The sequence below is a fragment of the Rhinopithecus roxellana genome, chromosome 2, assembly GCF_007565055.1.
Source record: "Rhinopithecus roxellana isolate Shanxi Qingling chromosome 2, ASM756505v1, whole genome shotgun sequence".
Classification (NCBI taxonomy): domain Eukaryota; kingdom Metazoa; phylum Chordata; class Mammalia; order Primates; family Cercopithecidae; genus Rhinopithecus; species Rhinopithecus roxellana.
In genome coordinates, this window is record NC_044550.1 from 9,682,231 (window position 1) to 9,706,526 (window position 24,296).

The following is a 24,296-nucleotide window of genomic DNA, read 5'->3' on the forward strand; positions in this document are numbered from 1 at the left end:
CACTATTAGGAGAATGAAAAGACAAGCCAAAAACTGGAAGAATACATTTTCAAAACATATATATTTTAAATAAAGGACTTTTATCCAAAATATAAGATTTTTAAAAAAATGTAAAATGGGAAAAAGATATGAACAGACACCTCACTAAAGAAGATATACAGATGGCAAATAAGCATATGAGAAGATGCCCAAAATCATATGCCATCAGGGAATTGCAATTTTAAAACAATAAAAAAAAACAGTACATACCTATCAGAATGGCTAAAATCCAAAACACTGATAATAAAGAACCTTGATGAGGATGTGAATCAACAGGGATTCTTTCATTGCTGATGGAAATGCAAAAGGTACAGCCACTTTAGAAGACAATCTGGCAGTGTCTTATGGAGCTAATATAGTCTTATCATATGATGCAACAATCACACTTGTATTTACCCAAATAAGTTGAAAATTTATATAGACAAAAACCTGCACATGAATGTTTATAAGAACTTTATTCATAATTTTCAAAATTAGAAACAACCAAGATGTCCTTTAATAGGTGAATGGATAAACTATGGAACATCCATCCAGTGGAGTGTTATTCAGTAATAAAATAAATGCATTATCAAGCTATGGGAAGATATGGGTGAACATACATATTGAGGACAAAAAGCCAGTCTGAAAAAGCTATATACTGTATGACTGTATGATATTCTTGAAAAAGCAAAACTACAGAGATAGTAAAAAGATCATGATTGCCAAGGGGTCAGAGGAAGGGATGGAGGCATGAATAGGTAGAGCATAAAGCTTTTTTAAGGCAGTAAAATTACAAGGTATGATACCGTATGGGAGATACAGGACATTATGTATTTGTAGAAACCCATAGAACTCTACAACACAGAGTAAACACTAATGTAAATTATGGAGTTTATTTAATAATAATGTTTCAATATTGTTTCATCAGTTGTAATAAAACTATCACATTACTGCAAGAATTTAGTAACAGCAGAACCTGGGGGATGTAATATGAAGACTGTGCTTTCAGCAAAATTTTTATGTAAACCGAAAACTGCTCTAAAAAGAATGTCCATTTTTGTAAAAAGGCAAAGAGAACAGTCTGACCAATATAGTGTGTAACACAAAGAATAGAGAATAGTATTAGGTCAGACTATATTAAATTGTCAATATTTAACATAGTTGACCCTCAAAATTCATAATGTCATATGATTTGTATAATTGAATTGTAGATGAGGTCAGAGAATGTGGATTGTTTAGGGGCAAGAATGGAAGAAAAAGTATATTACTTATTTCAGGTAACAGCACTCAGTCTTCACATGCACTACTTATAAAATAGAAATCCACTAAATGTTCTCATGTCATGAACACAGTGTCCTGTCTGAAAATTATTAACGCTGGATTAAAGTTTTCTTCTCCTTTCATGAGTATGTCTTTCAAGATGCTCCTTTCCTTTTTCTTTTTCCTCTCTCTCTCTCTCTCTCTCTTTCTCTCTCTCTCTCTCTCTCTCTCTCTCTCTCTCTCTCTCTCTCTCTCTTTCATATTGGACTCAATTGTCTGTTGATCCTGGGCTCCTTTGATTTTTTATCCCACACCCTTAGGAAACTAAAAGTTGATTAGAAACTCTCTGGGCATGGCTAGGGCTTCTCAGCCTAATCTTGGATGTTGTGGCTCAGCCATTTCATTAGCAAAAACCTCAGTGTTAACACCTTTCAGTTTGTTTTTGCTTCTTGTTTTAATTAGGGCTGTTCACCTCCTCAGAGAAGAATGTGCCATTCTTCTCCTGGAGGTTAGAATCCTGGAATGCCAGCCTTCCAGAGGCAAATTGGGAGAAGGCTGGTATTCTCAAGTTGTAATGAGTATTCGTTTACTTATTCCCCAGTTTTTAAAACATGACTCTTCCCCTTTAAATTTTGACAATGTTAAACTTATTTGTTCACAAATAATACTTTTATTTCCTGGGTGACTTTAAAATCATGATTTAATATCATTTACTTTTTCTCTAAAATTATTTTTATGACTAATTTTCCAAACATAAATTTTCATTTTCTCTCAAATGACATACCTAACATTTTATTTTATTTATTATTATTATTATTATGAAACGGAGTCTCGCTCTGTTGTCCAGGCTGGAGTGCAGTAGCACCATCTGGGCTCACTGCAAGCTCCGCCTCCCGGGTTCCCACCATTCTCCTGCCTCAGCCTCCAGAGTAGCTGGGACTACAGGGGCCAGCCACCACGCCTGGCTAATTTTTTTTTTTTTTTTTTTTTTTTTTTTTTGTAGACACGGGGTTTCACTGTGTTAGCCAGGATGGTCTCGATTTCCTGACCTCATGATCCGCCCGCCTCGGCCTCCCAAAGTGCTGGGATTACAAGCGTGAGCCACCACACCCAGCCCTAACATTTTAATAAGCTCTCGGATTTAAGTTCAGAACCAATAGAATAAGTAAAAGTGTATGCACCTAGGCTGGAGTGCAGTGGTGCAATCTCTGCTCACTGCAACCTCTGCCTCCTGGGTTCAAGTGATTCTCCTGTCTCAGCTTCTAGAGTAGCTGGGATTACAGGCATATGCCACCACGCCTAGATAATTTTTGTATTTTTAGTAGAGACGGGGTTTCACCACGTTGGCCAGGCTGGTCTCGAACGCCTGACTCCAGGTGATCCACCAGCCTTGGCTTCCCAAAGTGCTGGGATTACAGGTATGAGCCACCACGCCCAGCTCCATGCATTGAATCTTAAGATTCTCAGCCTTTTTATTCCACCTAACTGTGTGAAATGAGAGAGATTTGAGGATGAATTTACTTCTTAAAAAATTAGCAGGACAAAATTAGAACAAAAAAGGGAACTTTAGAATATATTATAATTTATATATACCATAAAAGGAAAAGAACCTGTATATGTTCTAAATTAATTTTTTGGAAGCACTTCCTTTACAGTGCTAGTTTAGTTTTCCACATGCCATAGATGTTCAATAAAATAATAAAATTAGAGAGTATATTAAAGGATAAAATTCAGTATCCTTAAACTCCCAAATTTTATGACTTAAACGCAATCTTCATAAATGTATATAACCAAGAAGTTGCTCAATCTTGATATCTAGTACTTCTGAGTTTAACTTATAACATTTATTCAAACACTAGGATATAGTTTGAACAAATATTTATTTAAAACCCAAATAATGAAAATCTTTAGTAAATTTCTAAAAGTTAGTTAAGTTAGAAAATTAAGATATCTGAAAATCTGCTTTTTTTATGTACTACTTCTACCAACTTACTGAGTAGCTTATATATAGGTGGAATTATAAACATTCATCAAATATCTTAAATATAACAAAGTTCAATTAGGGCAAGTTCACATTAAAGAAAATAAATATATAAATACAAAAACATTACATTCTTAAGAAAACAATTCAGAGTTTTTTGAAAATGACAATGATGCCAAGGTTTTATTTATTCATTTATTTATTTTTATTTTTGAGACAGAGTGAGACTCTGTCGCCCAGGCTGGAGTGCAGTGGCGCCATCTCGGCTCACTGCAAGCTCCGCCTCCCGGGTTCACGCCATTCTCCTGCCTCAGCCTCCAGAGTAGCTGGGACTACAGGCACCCGCCACCATGCCCAGCTAATTTTTTTGTATTTTTAGTAAAGATGGGGTTTCACCATGTTAGACAGGATGGTCTCGATCTCCTGACCTTGTGATCCACATGCCAAGGCTTTTAATAAGATCTTAGGTCTTACTTTTGTCCAATAGGTATCAGATTATGTCAAAAGTTCAGGTCACATATTTCTCTGATCTTTCAGCAGCCAAATGAAATTAGTGGATGTATAGAAATGAATATAGTAAGAATCTTACAGAATAATGAAGAAAATAAAGATTTACTGTTACAGGATAAATTGACAGCAAATTTATTCATTCACCAAATAATCATTAAGTAATATCTAATAAAAATTATCTAATAATGATTAGATAATAAATCAACCAATCTAAGGTCTTTCCTTCACTCTGGAAAGAGATCAGAAAGATATATACATAGCATTTTTAGAAATTAATTTAAGTCAGGAAACAACAGGTGTTGGAGAGGATGTGGAGAAATAGGAACACTTTTACACTGTTGGTGGGATTGTAAACTAGTTCAACCATTATGGAAAGCAGTATGGCAATTCCTCAAGGATCTAGAACTAGATGTACCATATGACCCAGCCATCCCACTACTGGGTATATACCCAAAGGATTATAAATTATTCTACTACAAAGACACATGCACACGTATGTTTATTGTGGCACTATTCACAATAGCAAAGACTTGGAATCAACCCAAATGTCCATCTGTGACAGACTGGATTAAGAAAATGTGGCACATATACACCATGGAATACTATGCAGCCATAAAAAAGGATGAGTTTGCGTCCTTTGTAGTGACATGGATGCAGCTGGAAACCATCATTCTTAGCAAACTATCACAAGAAGAGAAAACCAAACACCGCATGTTCTCACTCATAGGTGGGAACTGAACAATGAGATCACTTGGACTCGGGAAGGGGAACATCACACATCGGGGCCTATCATGGGGAGGGGGGAGGGGGGAGGGATTGCATTGGGAGTTATACCTGATATAAATGACGAATTGATGGGTGCTGACGAGTTGATGGGTGCAGCACACCAACATGGCACAAGTATACATATGTAACAAACCTGCATGTTATGCACATGTACCCTAGAACTTAAAGTATAATATATAAATTAAAAAAAAAGGAAAAAAAAAAACTTATTGGTATAATAAAATGAGAAATTAGAGTTACCGGCAAAAAAATAAATAAATAAAATAAAATAAAATAAAAATAAACTAAAACACTAATCTTTGCAACTAACCTATTTTCTGCTATAGAAATAAAATAATTTTAAACCCTATTTGTTACTTCAGTACTGAGCACTATACTTTCTCACAAAAGAGGCTAAACAACCTTTACGTATGTGCTATCTGAGATGGTTTTACTTGTCTAGTCAACTTTTGGTCACAAAAAAGAAAATAATACAAGACTGAGAGCAAAGCACTTAAGGTTTTAAAAGAAATGATGTAAAACTTTTTGTATTTATATAAAGCTATTTATCCTTATCTTCCTTCTCATCAAGAAACTAATAAGCATAGTAAATATTTTGCTGCTTGTTTTTTATAATAAACACAATAAATATTTTGAATAAATATAAAGCAGTATGTGTCACATGTAGATAAAAGTCATATTTAAAACTGTCATATATACAGGAAGTATCTTTAGGAGATTTACTTCTCTCTCTCTTACTCTCTCTTAACAGTTTATTTATAATTACAAGGGGAAAACCGTGCAATAATTTATCAGGGTTGTGATACTTGCGATTTTGTATGTAAAAGCAATTACTAATAACTTTCAAATAGGGAAGTTGATTGACATTTTATATGACTATTAAATGGTGCATTTGCTAGAAAAGTTTTTTCTCCTCTTTGAAAGAAAACAAATGTTAATGAAAATGTAATAATAACACAAGGCACAATAAAGAGATTGAATGATATCATAATTCTAATTGTAGAAATGTTTAGAACCCAACTGTTCATAATAAACGAACTTTAAGAACCATATTTAGTTTTTAATCATTTAATACTGTTTAAGACACAAGTGTCTCAAAAGGAAGTCTTACTTGAAAATTCTTCAGTTTTCATAAAAACAAGTTAGAAAGATAATTAAGATTGACAATTTTTTTACCTTAAAATTTTACAAGCATAGAAATCTCTAAAACAATATATATCTTCTCTCTCCATAATTTTATGTTGCATAAAATCATACTAGCAAGGAATTTTCCATTTTTCTTTTGTATTTTAATTGGAAATAATTTCTCTAAACTCCTCACTAATATTTCAGAGTTTAGGGGACTGAAAACTGATTTTACACTTTAAGCATATTTAAAACAATAAAGCAGTTACTGAAGCAATATCACTTTATCTAGACCAGCACTTTTTAAATACAGCTTCCAATAATTAAAGATACAAAAGTAGCACTTTACTTTTACAAGGTGAAAACTATCATCACCTTTTTTCTCAGTAAATTAGAGTAATTGATTTTTTTTACATTTTACTGACAACAGCTATTCAAAATGACTTACATATTTCAGACTCATGATAATCAAGTTCAGGCTATCATATCAGAGTCAATTATCAAGAAATTAATGTTTTCCAGGACACAAAATGGGCTATCTTACAAAACTGGAGGCCACTGATAACAGGAGGTAGCCAGAAGGAAGCCACTTTTAGTCCTCAGGGCAAAACCAGAAATCTATATGGGCAAGTCAGTACTAATATAGTACAACCAAGAGTAGGCAATAGGTCCTATGTATATAAACCAAGGACGATTCCTGATGCATAATGATTATACAAACTGATAGGGACAATCTGCTCCAAGGTCCAATACTCTTAACCAGTATTGAGAAAAGCAATCACCTAACATCTCTCTCCATAACATATCTGGCAACCAGCTCACTCAGGAGAAAGAGAGAGTTTAGGTGCTCAAGCTTGTTTAAGCAACCCTGGTTGAATATAGATGGTATTTGTTTAGATCTGTGGCTGTTAATTTACATGATGCCATTAATATTTCTTCTTTCAACTTCCCCTAAAGCTAAGAAAGAAAGTTGCATTAAGAAAAGAACGAAAGATAAAGGCAAATAGCAAAACTTAGGACTCTGAAAAACTGTGAGTAGAAGAACACATTATTTTGTTGCCACACCCACTGTTCTTCAAGAGTAGAATTGTTAACCATGCACTTAAACAGGTTGAATCAATCCTCTCAGAAATGACTAGGTCAATATCAGTGACAGAATCCATGAAGATGAAACATTGTTGCACCCGAGTATCAATATCCTATAAGAATGTAATTAGTGTGACTTTTGAAATGGTAGTTAGGAGGCAGGACTAACTTGCAGCTCCCACTTGGATGGACAGAGCAGCATGTGGAAACTTACATTATGAACTTTTTCTCTAAGAACTACCAAAGGAAGGTATCAGGAAAGCTGAGAGAATCCACAGACCCTTTGAAGGAGATGGATTACCACTGTAGGCTCCATGGGACAGCTGAGGAACTGCCCATGGGAGAGTAAGTCAGTTTGCTTTCTTAGCTGGGAGTCTTACAGCCTGGGTGCCTGGGGCAAGTTCTAAGCCCTGTTCACCAGCTGCCTGGAAATAAACTGTGCTGTTGTGGGGGCATGGTGAAAGTAATACCAGCCTTTCGGGGTACAGGTTGTGTGGGAGCTGGGTGAGGCCTGTGGCTCTCGGCTTTCCCCAACTTCCTTGGTGACTTGTGTGATGTAGCAGAAGCAGCCATAATCCCCCTAGGAACATAACTCTATTGGACTGGGAACCACAACTCCACTTCTCACAGCAGAACCAGCAAGACCCCGCCAAGGAGAGTCTAAGCTCAGACACACCTAACCCTGCCCCCACCTGATGATCTTTCTCTGCCTGCCCTGGTAGCCCAAGAAAAAGGACTTAATCCCTTGAAAGTTCTATGTCCCCACCCATCACCTAACCCTAGGGCAAGCTTGAATCCTCCCTATACAACCAAAGCTGATATGCTCTTGAAAGCACCAACTCCTGGCTGGAGGCAAAATGATACAAAACCAGTGCACATAACGAGGTTTAAGGACCCTCCCAGAGTCCACTTCACTTCCTGGCTACCTCCACCAGGAGTAGGCATTGCTATCCATGGCTGACAGACATGAAGATGAGTCATATCACAAGATTCTTTGCAGACATCCCCAGTACCAGGCCAGAGCCTGGTAGGTTGACTGTGTGGCTAGACCCAGAAGAGAAATAACATGCTCTCAGAAAGCCCCATCCCGGGGAAAGGAAAGAACACTGCATAAAGGGAGCACCCCATGAGACAAAAAGAAAATCTGAACAGCAGCCCTCAAGTCCCAGTTTTTCCCCCTGATATAGTCTACCAAAATGAGAAGGAACCAGAAAAACAATTCCAGTAATATGGCAAAACAAGGTTCTTCAACACCCCCAAAAGATCACACTAGCTAACCAGCAGTGGATCAAAACCAAGATGAAATTTCTGAATTGGCAGAAAAAGAATTAAGAAGGTTGACCATTAAGCTAATCAAGAAGGCATCATAGAAAGGTGAAGCTCAGCTTAAAGAAATCAAAAACATGATACAGGATATGGAAAAAAAAAAAAACCCTCAAGTGAAATAGATAGCACAAATAAAAACCAATCACAACTTTTGGAAATGAAGGATACACATAGAGAATTGCAAAATGCACTGGAAAGTCTCAGCAATGGACTTGAACTAGGAAAAGAAAAAAATTCAGAAATTCAAAGACAAGGCTTTCAAATTAACCCAATCTGAAAAAGACAAAGAAAAAAGAATTTTAAAAAATGTACAAAGCCTCCAAGAACTTTGGGATTATGTTAAACAACCAAGCCTAACAATAATTGCTATTCCTGAGGAAGAAGAGAAATCTAAAAGTTTAAAAAAGATAATTGAGGGAATAATCAAGGAATTCTTCCCCAGCCTTGATAGAGATCTAAACACTCAACTACAAGAAGTTAAAAGAACATCTAGGAAATTTATTGCAAAAAGATCATTGCCTAGGCACGTAGTTCATCAGGTTACCTAAAGTCAAGGCAAAATAAAAAATTGTAAGAGCTGTGAGGCAAAAGCATCAGGTAACCTAAAAAGGAAAACCTATCATATTAACAGGAAATTTCTAAGCAGAAACCCTACAAGCGAGGAGGGATTGGTGTCCTATCTTTAGCCTCCTTAAAAAAAACCAATTGTCAGCCAAGAATTTTGTATCCAGTGAAACTAAGCTTCATAAATGAAGGAAAAGTACAATCTTTTTCAGACACACAGATGCTGAGAGAATTTGCCACTACTAAGCCAGCACTACAAGAACTGATACAAGGAGCTCTAAACTTTGAAACAACTCCTTAAAATACACCAAAATAGAATTTCCTTAAAGCATAAATCTCACAGGAGCAATAAAACAATAACACAATGAAAAAAAAAAAAAAGGTATTCAGGCAACAAATAGCATGATGAATAGAATAGTACCTCACATGTCAATACCAACATTGAATGTAAATGGCCTAAATGCTCCACTTAAAAGATACAGAATGGCAGAATGAATAGGAATTCACCAACTAAGTATCTGCTTTCTTCAGGAGATTCACCTGACACATAAGGACTCACATAAACTTAAGGTAAAGGGGTAGAAAAAGGTATTCCATGCAAATGAACACCAAAACAAGCAGGAGTAGCTATTCTCATATCAGACAAAACAAACCTTAAAGAAACACAGTTAAAAAAGACATACAGGGAAATTGTATAATGATAAAAGGATTACTCTAAGAGGAAAATATCACAATCCTAAATATATATGCACTAACACTGGAGCTCCCAAATTTATAAAACAAATACTAGTGGACCAAGAAATGAGATAGACGGCAACACAGTAATATTGGGGGACTTCAGTACTCCACTGACAGCACTAGACAGGTCATCAGGACAGATGGACTTAAACTGTACCACACATCAAATGAACTTAACAGATATTTATACAACATTCAACCCAACAATTGCAGAATATACATTCTATTCATCAGCACATGGAACATTCTCCAAGACAGACCATATGATAGAACACAAAACAAGTATCAAAAAAAAAAAATCCAAGAAAATCAAATTATAGCAAGTACTCTCTCAGATGACAGTGGGATAAAATTGGAAATATATTCTAAAAGGAACCCTCAAAACCATGTAAATACATGGAAATTAAATAATCTGCTCCTGAATGATCATTGAGTCAACAATAAAATCAAGATGGAAATTACTGAATGATAATAGTGACAAAACCAATCAAAACATCTGGGATACAGCAAAAGTGGTGCTAAAAAGAAAGTTCATAGCATCAAACACCTATATCAAAAAGTCTAAAAGAGCACAAATAGACAATCTAAGGTCACAACTCAAGGAACTAGAGAAGTAAGAACAAACAAAACCCAAAGCTAGCAGAAGAAACAAAAGAACAAAATTAGGGCAGAACTAAATGAAACTGAAACAAACAAACAAAAAAGATAAATCAAACAAAAAGCCAGCTCTTTGAAAAGATAAATATAATTGATAGACCATTAGTCAGATTAATCAAGAAGAGAGAGGATCCAAATAAGCTCAATTAGAAATGAAATGGGAGATATTACAGTCAATACTACAGAAATACAAAAAAAAAAAATCATTCAAGGCTGCTATGAACAACTTTACACGCATAAAGAGGAGATGGATAAATTCCTGGAAATATAAGACCCTCCTAGATTAAAACAGAAAAAAAATAGAAATGTTGAACAGACCAGTAACAAGCGGCGAGATTAAAATGGTACTTAAAAAGTTACCAACAGAAAAAGTCCAGAGGCAGACAGATTCACAGCTGAATTCTATGAGACATTCAAAGCAGAATTAGCGCCAATCTTATTGACATTATTCCAAAAGACAGAGAAAGAGGGAATCCTCCCTAAATCATTCCATGAAACCAATGTCAACCTAATAGCAAAACCATGAAAGGATATAACAAAAAAAGAAAACCACAGAACAATGTCCCTGATGAACATAAATGCAAAAATCCTAAAAAAAAAAAAAAAAAAAAAAAAAAAAAAACTAGCTAGCCAAACCCCAAAGCATATAAAAAGAAAAAATCCACCATGATCAAGTGGGTTTCATATCAGGGTTGTAGGAATGGTTTAGTATCTGCAAGTCAATATATGTGATACACCACATAAACAGAATTAAAAACAAAAATCAGATGATCATCTCAATAGATACAGAAAATCATTTGACAAAATCCAGCATCGCTTTGTGATTAAAACCCTCAGCAAAATCGGCATAGAAGGAACATACCTTAAGGTAATAAAAGTGATTTATGACAAACCCACAACCAACATTATTCTGAATGAGGAAAGGTTGAAAGCATTCTTCCTGAGAACTGGAACAAGACAAGGATGCCCACTTTCCCCACTTCTATTCAACACAGTGCTGGAAGTCCTAGTCAGAGCAATTAGACAAGAGAAGGAAATTTATTTCTTCATTCAAATTGGTAAAGAGGAAGTCAAATTGTTGCCGTTCGCTGATGAGATGACAGTATACCTAGAAAACCCAAAAAGCTCCTAGAACTGAAAAATGAATTCAGCAAAGTTTCAGGGTACTATATTAATGTAAACAAATCAGTAGTCTGCTATACACCAACACTTATCAAGCTGAGAATCAAATCAAGAACACAACCCCTTTTAAAATACATAAAAAAAAAAAAAAAAAAAACTACTTAGGAATATACCTAACCAAGGAAGTGAAAGACTTATGCAAGGAAAACTATGAAACACTGCTGAAAGTAATCAAAGACATCACAAATGGAAATACATTCCATGTCCATAGATACATAGAACCAACATTGTGAAAATGATCACACTGCCAAAGCAATCTACAAATTCAATACAGTTCCCATCAAACTGTATTGTGTGTGGAGACTCCATCATTCTTTATAGAACTAGAAAAAACAATCCTAAATTTCATATGAAACCAAAAAAAGACCTGACATAGCCGAAGCAAGATTAAGCAAAATGAACAAATCTGGAGGCCGACTTCAAACTATACTATAAGGCCACAGTCACCAAAACAGCATGTTACTGGCATAAAAATAGGCACATAGACAAATGAAACATAAATGAGAACCCAGAAATAAAGCCAAATACTTACAGTCAATTGATCTCTGACAAAGCAAACAAAAACATGAAGTGTGGAGAGGTCACCCTATTCAACAAATGGTCCTGTAATAAATTGGCAAGCCACACACAGAAGAAAACTGAATCTTCATCTCTTACCTTATAGAAAAATCAACTTGAGATGGATCAAAGTCTTGAATCTAAGTCATGAAACCATACAAATTCCAGAAGATAGCATCGGGAAAACCCTTTCAGACACTGGCTTAGGCCAAGACTTCATGACTAAGAACAGAAAAGCAAACACAATAAAAAAAGAGATAAATAGGTGGGACTTAACTAAACTAAAAAGTTTCTACACAGCAAAAGAAATAATCAGCGGAGTAAACACACAACCCACAGAGTGGGAGAAAATCTTCCCAATCTATACATCTGACAATGGACTAGTATTCAGAATCTACAAGGAACTTAAAACAAGTCAGCAAGACAAAAGAAAACAATCCCATCAAAAAGTGGGCAAAGGACGAGAGTAGACAGTTCTCAAGAGAAGTTATACAAACACGAATAGCCAATAAACATTAAAAAGTGCTCAAGAGACATTGTAATTGTGACTTCAAAAGGCCTTTTCCCTATTCTATCAGTCCAGCTGCTTCAGGATTATGGGGAACTTGGTAAGACTAGTGAACTCCATGAGCATGAGCCCACTGCCACACTTCTTTAGCCATAAAGTGAGTGCCTTGGTCAGAGGCAATGCTGTGTGGAATACCATGACAGTGGATAAGGCATTCTGTGAGTCCACTGATGATAGTCTTGGCAGAAACATTGCGTGCAGGATAGACAAACACATATCCTGAGTAAGTGTCTATTCCAGCAAGGACAAACCTCTGCCCTTTCAGAAGAGGTCCAATACAACCTGCCACCAGGTAGTTGGCTGATCACCCTGAGGAAACGGGCTTTATTGAGGGGTCAGTGTCAGACTCTGTTGCTGGCAAATTGGGCACTCAGCAGTGGCCAGAGCCAGGTCAGCCTTGGTGAGTGGAAGTCCATGTTCTTGAGCCCATGCATAACCTCCATCACTGCCACCAAGGCCACTTTTTTCATGGGCCCATTGGGCGATAACTGAGGTGGCTGGGAAAAGAGACTGAGTGGTGTCCACAGAAAGGGTCATACTATCTAATTGATTACTAAACTGCTCCTCTGTTGAGGTGACCCACTGGTGAGCACTCACATGGGATATAAATATCTTCACCATTTTTGACCACTCAGAGAGGTCCATCCACCCACCTCTTCCCCAGATTTCTTTATCACCAATTTCCTTATGCTTCTTCCAAGTCCCTGACCATCCAGCCAAACCATTGGTTATAGTCCGTGAATCAGTATATAATCACACATCTGGCCATTTCTCCTTCCAGGCAAAGTGCATAACGAGGTGCACTGCTCAAAGTTCTGCCACTGAGAAGAGTTCTCTTCACTGCTGTCCTTCAAGGATGTCCTAGAAAGAGGCTGTAGTGCTGCAGCTGTCCACTTTCGGGTGGTGCCTGCTTAAGATGCAGGCCTGGGGAGAGGAGGCAGTGTGGCATCAGTGGAGACCATGGGCATTTGAGCACTTCTTCATGTAACTTACTTGTGCTTTCAGGACCTGCTCAAGCCTGATCACTTATATGCTACTTTCATTTGATGATGGAATGCTGTTGTGCATGACCCACTTTATGGACAGATGGGTCAGAAAGTACCCAGTTAATGATAGGCAGTTCAGGTTCTGTGGTGACTTGATGACCCATAGTCAAACGTTCAGTTTCCATCAAAGCCCAGTAACAGGCCAAGAGCTGTCTCTCAAAAGGAGAGTAGGTATCTGCAGATGGCAGGGGCTTGCTCCAAAATCCTAGAGACTTCCGCTGTGATTCACCTATGGGGGGCTGCCAAAGGCTCCAGTCACCATCCCTATCTGCCACTGACACCACAACCAATTGGATCTGCTGAGTCATAGGGCCGCAGAGGCAGAGCAGCTTGTACAGTAGCCTGGACCTGTTACAGAGCCTTCTCCTGTACTGGACTCCACTCCAAGATGGCAGCTTTTTGTGTCACTCAACAAATGCGCCAGAGCAACACACCCAAATGAGGAATGTGTTGTCTCCAAAATGCCAATAGGCCCAGTAGGCATTGTGCCACTTTCCTGGTTGTAGAAGGGGTGAAATGCAGCAACTTACCCTTCACTTTAGAAGGAATATCTCAACAGACCCCACACCACTGTATCCCTAGAAATTTTACTGAGGGAGAAGGTCCCTGAATTTTAGTCAGATTTATTTCCCATTCTCTGGCATGCAAATGTCTCACCAATAAGTCCAGTGTGTTTCCTACTTCTTGCTCACTGGATCCAATCAGCATAATGTCATCAGTGTAATAGGCCAGTGTGATACCTTACGGAAGTGAAAAGTGATCAGGGTCTCTCCAAATAACATTATGACACAAAGTGAGAAGTTGATATACCCCTGAGGTAGGACTGTAAAGGTATAATGTTGGCCTTGCCAGCTGAAGGCAAATTGCTTCCAGTGGGCCTTATGGGCAGGAATGGAGAAAAAGGCATCTCCTGAGTCAATGGCTGCATAGCAAGTACCGGGAGATGTGTTAATTTGCTCAAATCAATGAAACCACATTGGGTACAGCAGTTGAAATTGGACCACTTGGTTAAGCTTACAATAATCCACTGTCATTCTCCAAGATCCACATGTCTTCTGCACAGGCCAAATGGGACAGGTGAATGGGGATGTGATGGAAATCACCACCCATGCATCTTTCATATCCTTGATAGTGGCACTAATCTCTGCAATTGCTCCAGGGATGTAATATTGTTTTTGATTTACTATTTTTCTAGGTAGAGGCAGCTCTTAATGCCTTCCATTTGACCTTTCCCACCATAGTAGCCCTCACTCTACCATTCAGGGAACCAATGTGGGGGTCCTGCCAGCTGCTAAGTATGTCTATTCCAGTTATGCATTCTGGCACTGGGAAAATCTCTACAAGATGAGTCCAAGGACCCACTGGACCCACTGTAAGTCGGACCTGATCTAAAACCCCTTTAATTATCTTACCTCCAAAAGCCTCTACTTTAACTGGAGGACCACAATGACATTTTGGGTCCCCTGGAATCAATGTCAGCTCAGAGCCAGTGTCTAGCAGTCTCCAAAATGTCTGATAATTTCCCTTTCCCCAATGCACAGTTAACCAGAGGTCTCCATGGTGAAGGACAGAAAAAAGATTAACAGCATAAATTGTCGGTAGTGTAGTGGGGTCCTCCCTCCAGAGGACCCAGCCTCCCCATCATTCAAGGGGTTCTGGGTCTGTAAACCTACTCGAGTCTGGAAATTGATTGAGGGGCCATGATTCTGTTTTTATAATTCAAATTAGTCTTTTGTCCATTCAACCTAGAAGGTTTCTGCGTATATAAATTAAGTAGGAATGCAGTAGGCTTCCTGTCAATTTCACTTCTAGGAAAACCATGATTAATTAGCCAATCCCATAGCTCTACATAAGTCAGACTATTGATGACTGCTGCTTTGTCTCTTCTGTCTATTGTAGTAGCTATGTCCACTTTGCCTTTGACGGTTGAGTGCCACCACTTGGCCCTTGCCACCTTGGGATCCAATTACTCTCATTATATTTAAATTTTGTAGTTGAGTGACGGTGGTTCCCATTGTTAGCTATGACATACAGAGAAGAGCAATTACAGAGCTCTTCAAAGATGCAGGTACTACCCTCATAAATCTGTTTCACAATGCATTGTTCAAGGGATATCTTCTGGACCCTCCCAGCTGGGATGAGTAGGTCTAAAGTGACTAATCCAGTCCACCTTTCCAACCTCTCTAAGCCTTTGGATCCCTTCCTCTACATCAAACCAAGGGATATCAGACATTTCCTGCTCGCTTACAGTGGGCCATCTTCTAATCCATATTTCAGCTAACCAAGCAAATAAGCTATTAGAACCTTTTTTAACTCCCTGAGCTGCAACATTAAATGCAGAGTCCCCACTTAGTGGGCCCAAATAAATACATTCAACCTAATCCAACTCCATGTTCCTTCCAACATTATCCCACATCCTTAATATCCATTCCCATGCCTGTTCTCCAGATTTCTGTTTATATAAGTTAAAAACCCAAGCAGTTTTTTCAAGTGTAACACACCACTTCATGGGTCACACTCTCAACCACACCTCTAGTGACCCGCCGGGACTTTAATCTAGTTATAGGTCTAGAAGCAAATAGGGGCATTAGGGGTGGCTCCTGAAGAGAATCAACATTATCTTGCCTGGCAACAGCCTCACCAGAGGCCATCACTGTTGCCTCAGGCAGTGCAGGGTTTATCTCCTGAGACAAAGATGGAATGGCTGATGGCAGCATGGGTCAAAGAGGAGATATTGCCACTACTGGGGATGGTGAAGCTGTTTGTTCTGGCAAAAAAAAGCTTCATCAGAATTTACAAGCTCAGTGTCCCCAGTTTCATCAGGATCCTCCCACACATCCCGGTTCCAAGTTGTAGGGTTCCATTCTTTTCCAATCAATGCCCTCACTTTAACAGTAGACACCTGGTGAGGCTGTGCATGCACCTTTCATTGCACGTGAGCCACTTGCATGATAAGAGCTGTGTCTGTTTTTCCACAATTTCAGGTCTTTCTCTGTAGGAGGTAAGACTCTCACTCAGGGCAATCTTAGCAGATTTGAGACTGAGTATCTGCTTCTGAAGCCAGGAGTTAGAATCCCCAGATTCATCATTTTCTTTCATCACTCTGTCCACTGAAGTTTGGAGCAACCAACCAGCTTCATTATGTTCCTTGATTCTCCACATATGGTCAAAAGTATTATGCATAGAGTCATAGACTCCTTGCTTCTCACAAGCAGTGAATCAGGAGTGTCAAATGCATTTATTTTGCATAACTCTCTAAACAGTTCATGCCAAGGACTATCAGTGTTCTCCATATTATTAGAAGTAGAGTCTTACCACTTTGGGATCTAATCATACTAAGCAACCAACTCCAGAAACCCCAAAACCAGCAAAAGAACTCGATCCTTAATACTCTACTCTTCTAGAAACACTTGTGTTACCAAAATCTGTATTAGTCAGGGTTCTCTAGAGGGACAAAACTAATAGAATATATATATATACTATATATAATACATACTATATATATACTACATATACACACTATATACTATTATATATATTTTGGATATATATATATAGAGTATATATATTGTAAATATAGTGTATATATACTATATGTACTATAGTATATATACCATTATATATTTAGTACATATATTTATATATATTTAGTATAAAGTATATATAGTATATATATTTAGTATACAGTATATATACTTCAATAGTATATATACTGTATATATAGTATATATACTTCAATAGTATATATACACTATATTGGCTATATAGAGTATATATAGTGTATATATACTATTATGTATATTTAGTATATATAGTATATATAGTTAGCATATATATACTATATATACACTATATATAGTGTAGTATATATAGTTAGCATATATACACTAATATAGCATATATATACTATATATGCATATATAGTGTATATATACTAAATACAGTGGAGGCTCACTGCAACCTCCACCTCCCAAGTTCAAGTGATTCTCGTGCCTCTGCCTCTTGAGCAGCTGGGACAACAGGTGTATGCCACCACACCTGGCTAATTTTTCTATCTTTAGTCGAGACAGGGTTTCGTCATGTTGACCAGGCTGGTCTCGAACTCCAGACCTCAGGTGATCTGCCCACCTCGGCCTCCCAAAGTTCTGGGATTACAGGCATGAGCCACTGCGCCAAGCCCAGAAATTCTTAAAGTTCTGGGATTACAGGCATGAGCCACTGCACCCAGCCCGAAATTCTTTATATAGTGTGTATATATATATAATAGTATATATATAGTATATTAGTATAGTATATTTGTGTGTGTGTGTGTGTGTGTATATATATATATACATATATATATGTGTATATATATATATACATACACACACACATATAAATAGGGGAATTTATTAAGTATTAACTCACATGATCACAAGGTCCCACAATAGGCTGTCTGCAAACTGAGGAGCAAGGAGAGACAGTCTGAGTCTCAAAACTGAAGAACTTGAGGTCTGAAGTTTGAGGGCAGAAAGCAACCAGCATAAGAGAAAGACATAGGCTGTGAGGCTAGGCTGGTCTTATCCTTTCACATTTTTCTGCCTGCTTTATATTCTAGCTGTGCTGGCAGCTGATTGGATTATGCCCACCCAGATTAAGGGTAGGTCTGCCTTTCCCAGCCCACTGACTCAAATGTTAATCTCCTTTGGCAACACCCTCACAGACACACCCAGGATCAATACTTTGAATAGTCTGTATCCTTCAACCCAGTTAAGTTGACACTCAGTATTAACCATCACACCATGAAAGAGTTTATGAACTCCATGTAAAGGATCCACAACATATAATGATCCAAATGATCTTTCTGGATGGAAAGTTATCCTTAAGATACAAAGATCTTTCTCTATTCTGATACAAGAACTACTTACATAATATGTCTGGATTCCTCTCAACACAACCCAGAGAAGATCATACCTCTGACAGATATCCCAAGGCCTAATACCATAGGCTGAAAATAGATTTTCCCAGACAGAACATAATATGTCTCCTAAAATTTAATGACTTAGGAAGTTCAAAGGAATATCAAGAGTTCTGTCAGAAGAAATGAAGGACGAGAATTAAAGCAAGGTTGTAGTCCATGGAGAGTCAAAGACCTTTTTAGAATGACAAATGACAGGTAGCTTTTAAACATTCACTTTGGGGTATTAAGTAATGTGCCATGACCTTTACAATTGAAGTGCAAAACCAATTTCTAAAACCGAAAGTTAAAATCACATTTTCAAATAATATAAAATACTGTCTCACAAACATTGAAACTATGGTATAAAACTAACTGAGTTTGTAAAAGGAGAAGTTTAGGTCACATTCTAAAATATATTTCATAGCTACAATTGAAAATTTTCTACAAAGATAATATGAACAGTAGTAATAAACTTAGAAGCTGTCATTCAATATTAAAAAGTATATATAATTTAAATCATGCTTTATCATTCCTTATAAGCAATTCATCAAGAAAAAATATGGAAAAAATATCTTAAAATATTTAAAAAAACACTGGGTATTGCTTGATTTTTGTTAATATATAACATTATAATTCTACTCAGAAATCTTTGGTGTCTATAGTTCAGAGGAGAAAAATTAAAACTGCGTATTTTTGATATGCTTTGTCATCTAATACTATCTATATATTTAATATAATTCTATTCATTTTATATTTTAGTAATAGTAACAGTAAGCTTGACAAGGATATTGTATTCTCCAGTGCCTCTTTGACTTTGCATATACTATTTCCTTTGCCTAGAATAAGCCCCATTGGCTTGTCTAAGTAAAAAAATTCCCATTACTCTTTTATATTTCATATAAAATACTTTCTGAAGTCTTACTCCCTTTGTCTAACTTAGAAATTCTTTTTTTTTTTTTTTTTCTCTCTGAGCTGGAGCCTCCCTCTGTCACCCAGGCTGGAGTGCAGTGGCGCTATCTCGGCTCACTGCAACCTCCACCTCCCAAGTTCAAGCGATTCTCGTGCCTCTGCCTCCTAAGCAGCTGGGACAACAGATGCACGCCACCACACCTGGCTAATTTTTCTATCTTTAGTCGAGACAAGGTTTCGTCATGTTGACCAGGCTGGTCTCGAACTCCAGACCTCAGGTGATCTGCCCACCTCGGCCTCCCAAAGTTCTGGAATTACAGGCATGAGCCACTGTACCCAACCCAGAAATTCTTTATCATATTGGTATCTTTCACCTATTAACAAACAATAATTATTTTATTATAATTAAAATGCTTATAGTTTCTCCTTACAAGATTGCTATATATTTGAGAATAGAGATTTTTCATTTTTGGACTCAGAGCCTATACCAGACTAGGATCATATTTATAAACTAGAAATAAACGAATATAGCCATGAAACAAAGGTAACAGTAACAATAACTATAACATATGGCCCCACTGTATATCAAGTACTGTAATAAATGCTTTCTTCAGTATATGTTTGTACTACATTTATAGTAGTTTTTATCCTTGTATCTGAGCTATCAAGTGATCAAAGTGCAATGTATACTATTTTCTCTTGATCCAATGAATCTACCTTTTCCTTATAACTGTAGCTTTGAATTTTTCTTTTTATTCGTAAATACGGGAACTCTTTTTCTAACATAATTTTACGCAAGTATATAATATATGAAGCATAGGAACTGTAGCCCTTCTGATAAAAGCAGATAATGGAGACTAGACACATATACTTGGCACCCTCTTATTTCCTGCGAGTAGCTTGTAGGAACCAATATAGAGACTAATGCCCTAAAAAATTTGTTTCCATCTCTACTTACTGTCAATCTGTATGTTGAAATCCTAACCCCTAGTGTGATAGTATTAGAAAGTTGGCATTTGTAGGTGATTAGGTCCTGAGGTAGAGCCCTCATGAATGGAATTAGGCCTTTATAAAAGAGAGCTCCTTTGCTCTTCTGCCATGTGAGGACACAGCAAGAAGACAGCTGTCTGTGAATCAGGAAGAAGGTCCTCACAAAACACTAAATTTTATCTAGGAGTTTCCAGTGTTCAGAGCTATGAGAAATAAAATTTTGTTGTTTATAAACCACCGAGTCTCTGGTAGTTTGTTAAAGCAGCCAAAACCAACTCAGGCACAGAGAGAATGGTAGTCTGAAAACCCAACTCGGGGCAGGGTGAACATTTCCAAGAAGAATTATCCATTATATTAAATGCTGCTGCTAGGTTAAGTAAAATAAGGAGATTCAACACAGGATCTACTACAGGATTGCGCAAAAGACTTATGAAAGTCATTGATGAGCCATTTCTGTGGAGTAGTTGGGGAGACAGCCTTATAAGTGTCCAACTGAAAGAGAATAATAAAAAAGCAAATGGAAACAATAAACATATGCTAGTACTTTGAGTAGCTTTTTAAAGAAAAAAATATAGAAACAAAGTTTTAACTGAAGGAAAAAATGAGGCTGAGAGATATTTTTAGATTGGACGAAATGCAAAATGGTTGTATGTTTACATGAATGATTTGGCAGAGAGGAAAAAATGAAGTAAAGGGAGAAATTGCTGGTACAACATCATTGAGAAGATGAAGCAAATGAGCTCTAGCAGGTAATTAAAGGTAGTAGGCTTAAGTAGGAACAACGATCAGGTATAAAACCATCTTTATAGGGCTATTTATAATAATAGAAAAATTGAAAACTTTTTAAAGATCTTTCTGCCATTTTACATTATTTCTCTGAGAACAAGAAATACAGAAAATACTTTTTTCTATTTTTAGTGAAAATATAATTAAATTACATACATGTTAATACATTTTCTCATTTCTGTAGTATAAAATTATTCTATTCTGTAATTAAAAAACAAAAAAAGATATCTACTAATTCCTTCTTTAAAATTACCCAGAATGAGGGTTTTAGACAATTGGGTAATCTGCTAACAAAAGGATTTTTTAAATAAATTCCTTCATAATTTTTCATTTAATTTGAGTAAAATTTTCTTTTCATAAAAATATATCTTTGTTAATTTCTGTACTACTTGAATAGATGTGTAAATGAAATTAATTGCACTAAAGTTTGTTCTTTTGTGCCTTTTCTAAATTTTCATATTAATTGGATATTTATCAGTCTAAAACATGATGTGAAGTCTGAATTCAAACTTCTAAGTGCACAATTTTCGTCAAAAGAATTTCAAGGTACTAGAAAGTAAATGACTCAATTGAACTAATTAGTACTATCACACATATGCATCAATTTCTAGTTTATAAAATAACAGCCAAATAAATGTTTTGTTAAAATATAGTTGACTTTAATAAAAAGGTGTTAATCTATAGTAATAAACAATAAAAATCTCAATTTTTAAATTAGAACTGAAAATAAGTAATAAACTAAACCTACAGTGTGATTCCAAGTCTCGACATGTTCTGGATTTATACATGGTAATATTTTATCTCATGTATATTGTCTTACCAATTCTGCTATTAAAAATTCACTCTGAAACTAATCTCTAACTGAGATTTTTCAAGCAATTATGTAACCTGCAAAAATTAAAAATTATACTCATAAAATGAATTGTGTTATTGAACTTCAATTAATTTCAGCAGAATTTTTGCTTTTTTAAGAGATATATTTAAATATTTTCTAATATTTAAAGGATTTTATAACATTAAATTCATTGAAGTTTCTTCTATTTAGCTTTTTAAAATATTCTCACATAGTCACTGTCTAATTTAAATTTCTGAAAATCAACATATTTGAGGCAAATAAAAAAACAATATATTTGACTTGATCATTGTATTTGAAGCCTTATCTAAACCTTACAAAATTTTTTTGGTCAGGAGACTGATTCAACAAAAGAATGTGAATGAATCAATAAAATTTACTGTTATTTTAAAAGAATATATACATATTCTTTTCACTGATAACAAGTCAATGAGGAAAATTTTATGTCTAGATAAAAATGAGTGATTTATGAAAAGAAAATCCAGCTTTTCCATTTTGCTAATTTATTCAATAAACATTTATTAATATATTATTAGGTGCCAGATTCTATAGGTGAAACCTGAATAATATACAGTTAAATAAATCATTGCCTTCATGAAACTCATAATGTAATACTGAGAGTTCTCAGTTGAAATTACAAGTGAACTTTTATAGGTTAATAAACCTTCTAAAATTGTATGCACATTTTTTGTTATGAGCATACACACATTTTCTCCCTAGCTTTTATTAGATCTTCAAAAAGATCAATGATGGTAATCCAATAAAAAGAGACAAACAGCTTAGCTAGTAATTGAAATAAAATGGGCAAAATAAGATATATTCCAAAAGCAACTCTGACCTTCCTCCACCCATCAAAAATGGGGAGAGAACTAATTTTACCTGGGGAACTCAAGAGAGAATTTGCAAAAAAAGGAAAATAGCAAGCAGACATTACAAATGTGGGTGTACAATTTAAGAAGCCTCCAGATTTTTGCAAATATAATTGTATGGGCCACCAGTACTGGATAGTTGGGGATCTTTGTGGACCTAAGACATTAAAAATATATAACTATCTCAATGGCAGATCATACATTTAAGTAATTTTCAAGTATAACTCAATTGCAATTCTAAATCAATATTATGCATCTCTAGAATTATCTTTCTCTGTTAAAAAAAAGTAAAATGTTTATGGCAAACGTTCTCAGGAGGCACCAAGTTAAACTTACTAAAGTCATGAGAGAGTGCCATATTAAAATGAAAGAACAAGTTAATAATAAAGAGACCTAGTAATTTATTAACCTATCAACTTAAAAGTAATTTCTTTAAAGAAGGAAAATTATGAAGAAAGTATTTATTGAAAAAGGTTTTTAATTATCCAAGGAAATAATTTGGTGTTGAGAAGCCAAAAAAAATTACAGACTCAGTTCTCAACAGAAATGTTACCTTGAGGTTCAGTAAATATAGGACATAATAGTTTGAAATTTCAAGAATACCTTAATAAACAACACTATAAAACCCATAAATGTTTTCTCTGACACGGGAAATAATTTTGCATAATAAATGCCTATCATAAAGTATAAATATATTAAACTAATAAAATATTAAGAAAGAAAAAGCAAGAATATCTTAAATACTAGAAAGACTAGTGGGAACATCCTTTACAAAGAATGCATCACAAAATGAAAAAGGATACCATTAGATTGGCTGACATTTATTATTTGTCGATAACATTAAAATGAAGTTCTTTTAAGGAGAGAAATTGCTCAAATATAGATGTAATATAATTTAATATTATTAAACTATGAACAACTAAAATACCCAACTTATCAAGACCAATCTTATTAATCAATACTTAATGACCTTTCCTCACTGTGCTCATCAATCTAAAGTAAACAAATGTCATAAACTTTGTCCAGTCCTAATCAGTTCCCCATTTACAAGACTTGCCTTCAGTCACCTAGCATAGAACCTAAAATCATATAAATACCCTCCCTTGACTTCCACCTTCGAAAATAGTACTAATACTCTCAAGAGATTCTCCCTTTCTGAAGTAAGTCTAATAAAATTAGCTTTGCTTAACCAGCAGTCATTAGTCATTGTCTTTTGGAGGAATCAACAGCCAACAGGATAACAATTCTTCAATTACTCATTTTCATTTCTTTTACTTTCTCCTTTGATGGAATGCTGAAAAGTATTTAGTATTTAGATTGTGACATTTTATTTTTATTTACTTTTTTATTTACTTTTTTTTTCTTTTTCTTTCTTTTCTTTCTTTCTTTTTTTTTTTTTTTTTTTTTGAGGAGTCTCACTCTGTCGTCCAGGCTGGAGTGTAGCGGTGAGATTTTGGCTAACTGCAACCTCTGCCTCCCAGATCCAAGCAATTCTCCTGCTCCAGCCTCCTGAGTAGCTGGGACTGCAGGCGCATGCTACCATGC

At 36.0% G+C, this 24,296-nt stretch overlaps 1 protein-coding gene across 1 annotated transcript in view; it reads right to left on the reverse strand.

Annotated features, from left to right (window-relative positions):
* Nucleotides 1-24,296, reverse strand: part of STPG2 (sperm tail PG-rich repeat containing 2) — a 542,222-nt gene that overhangs the window by 120,219 nt on the left and 397,707 nt on the right. The window lies entirely within an intron of this gene.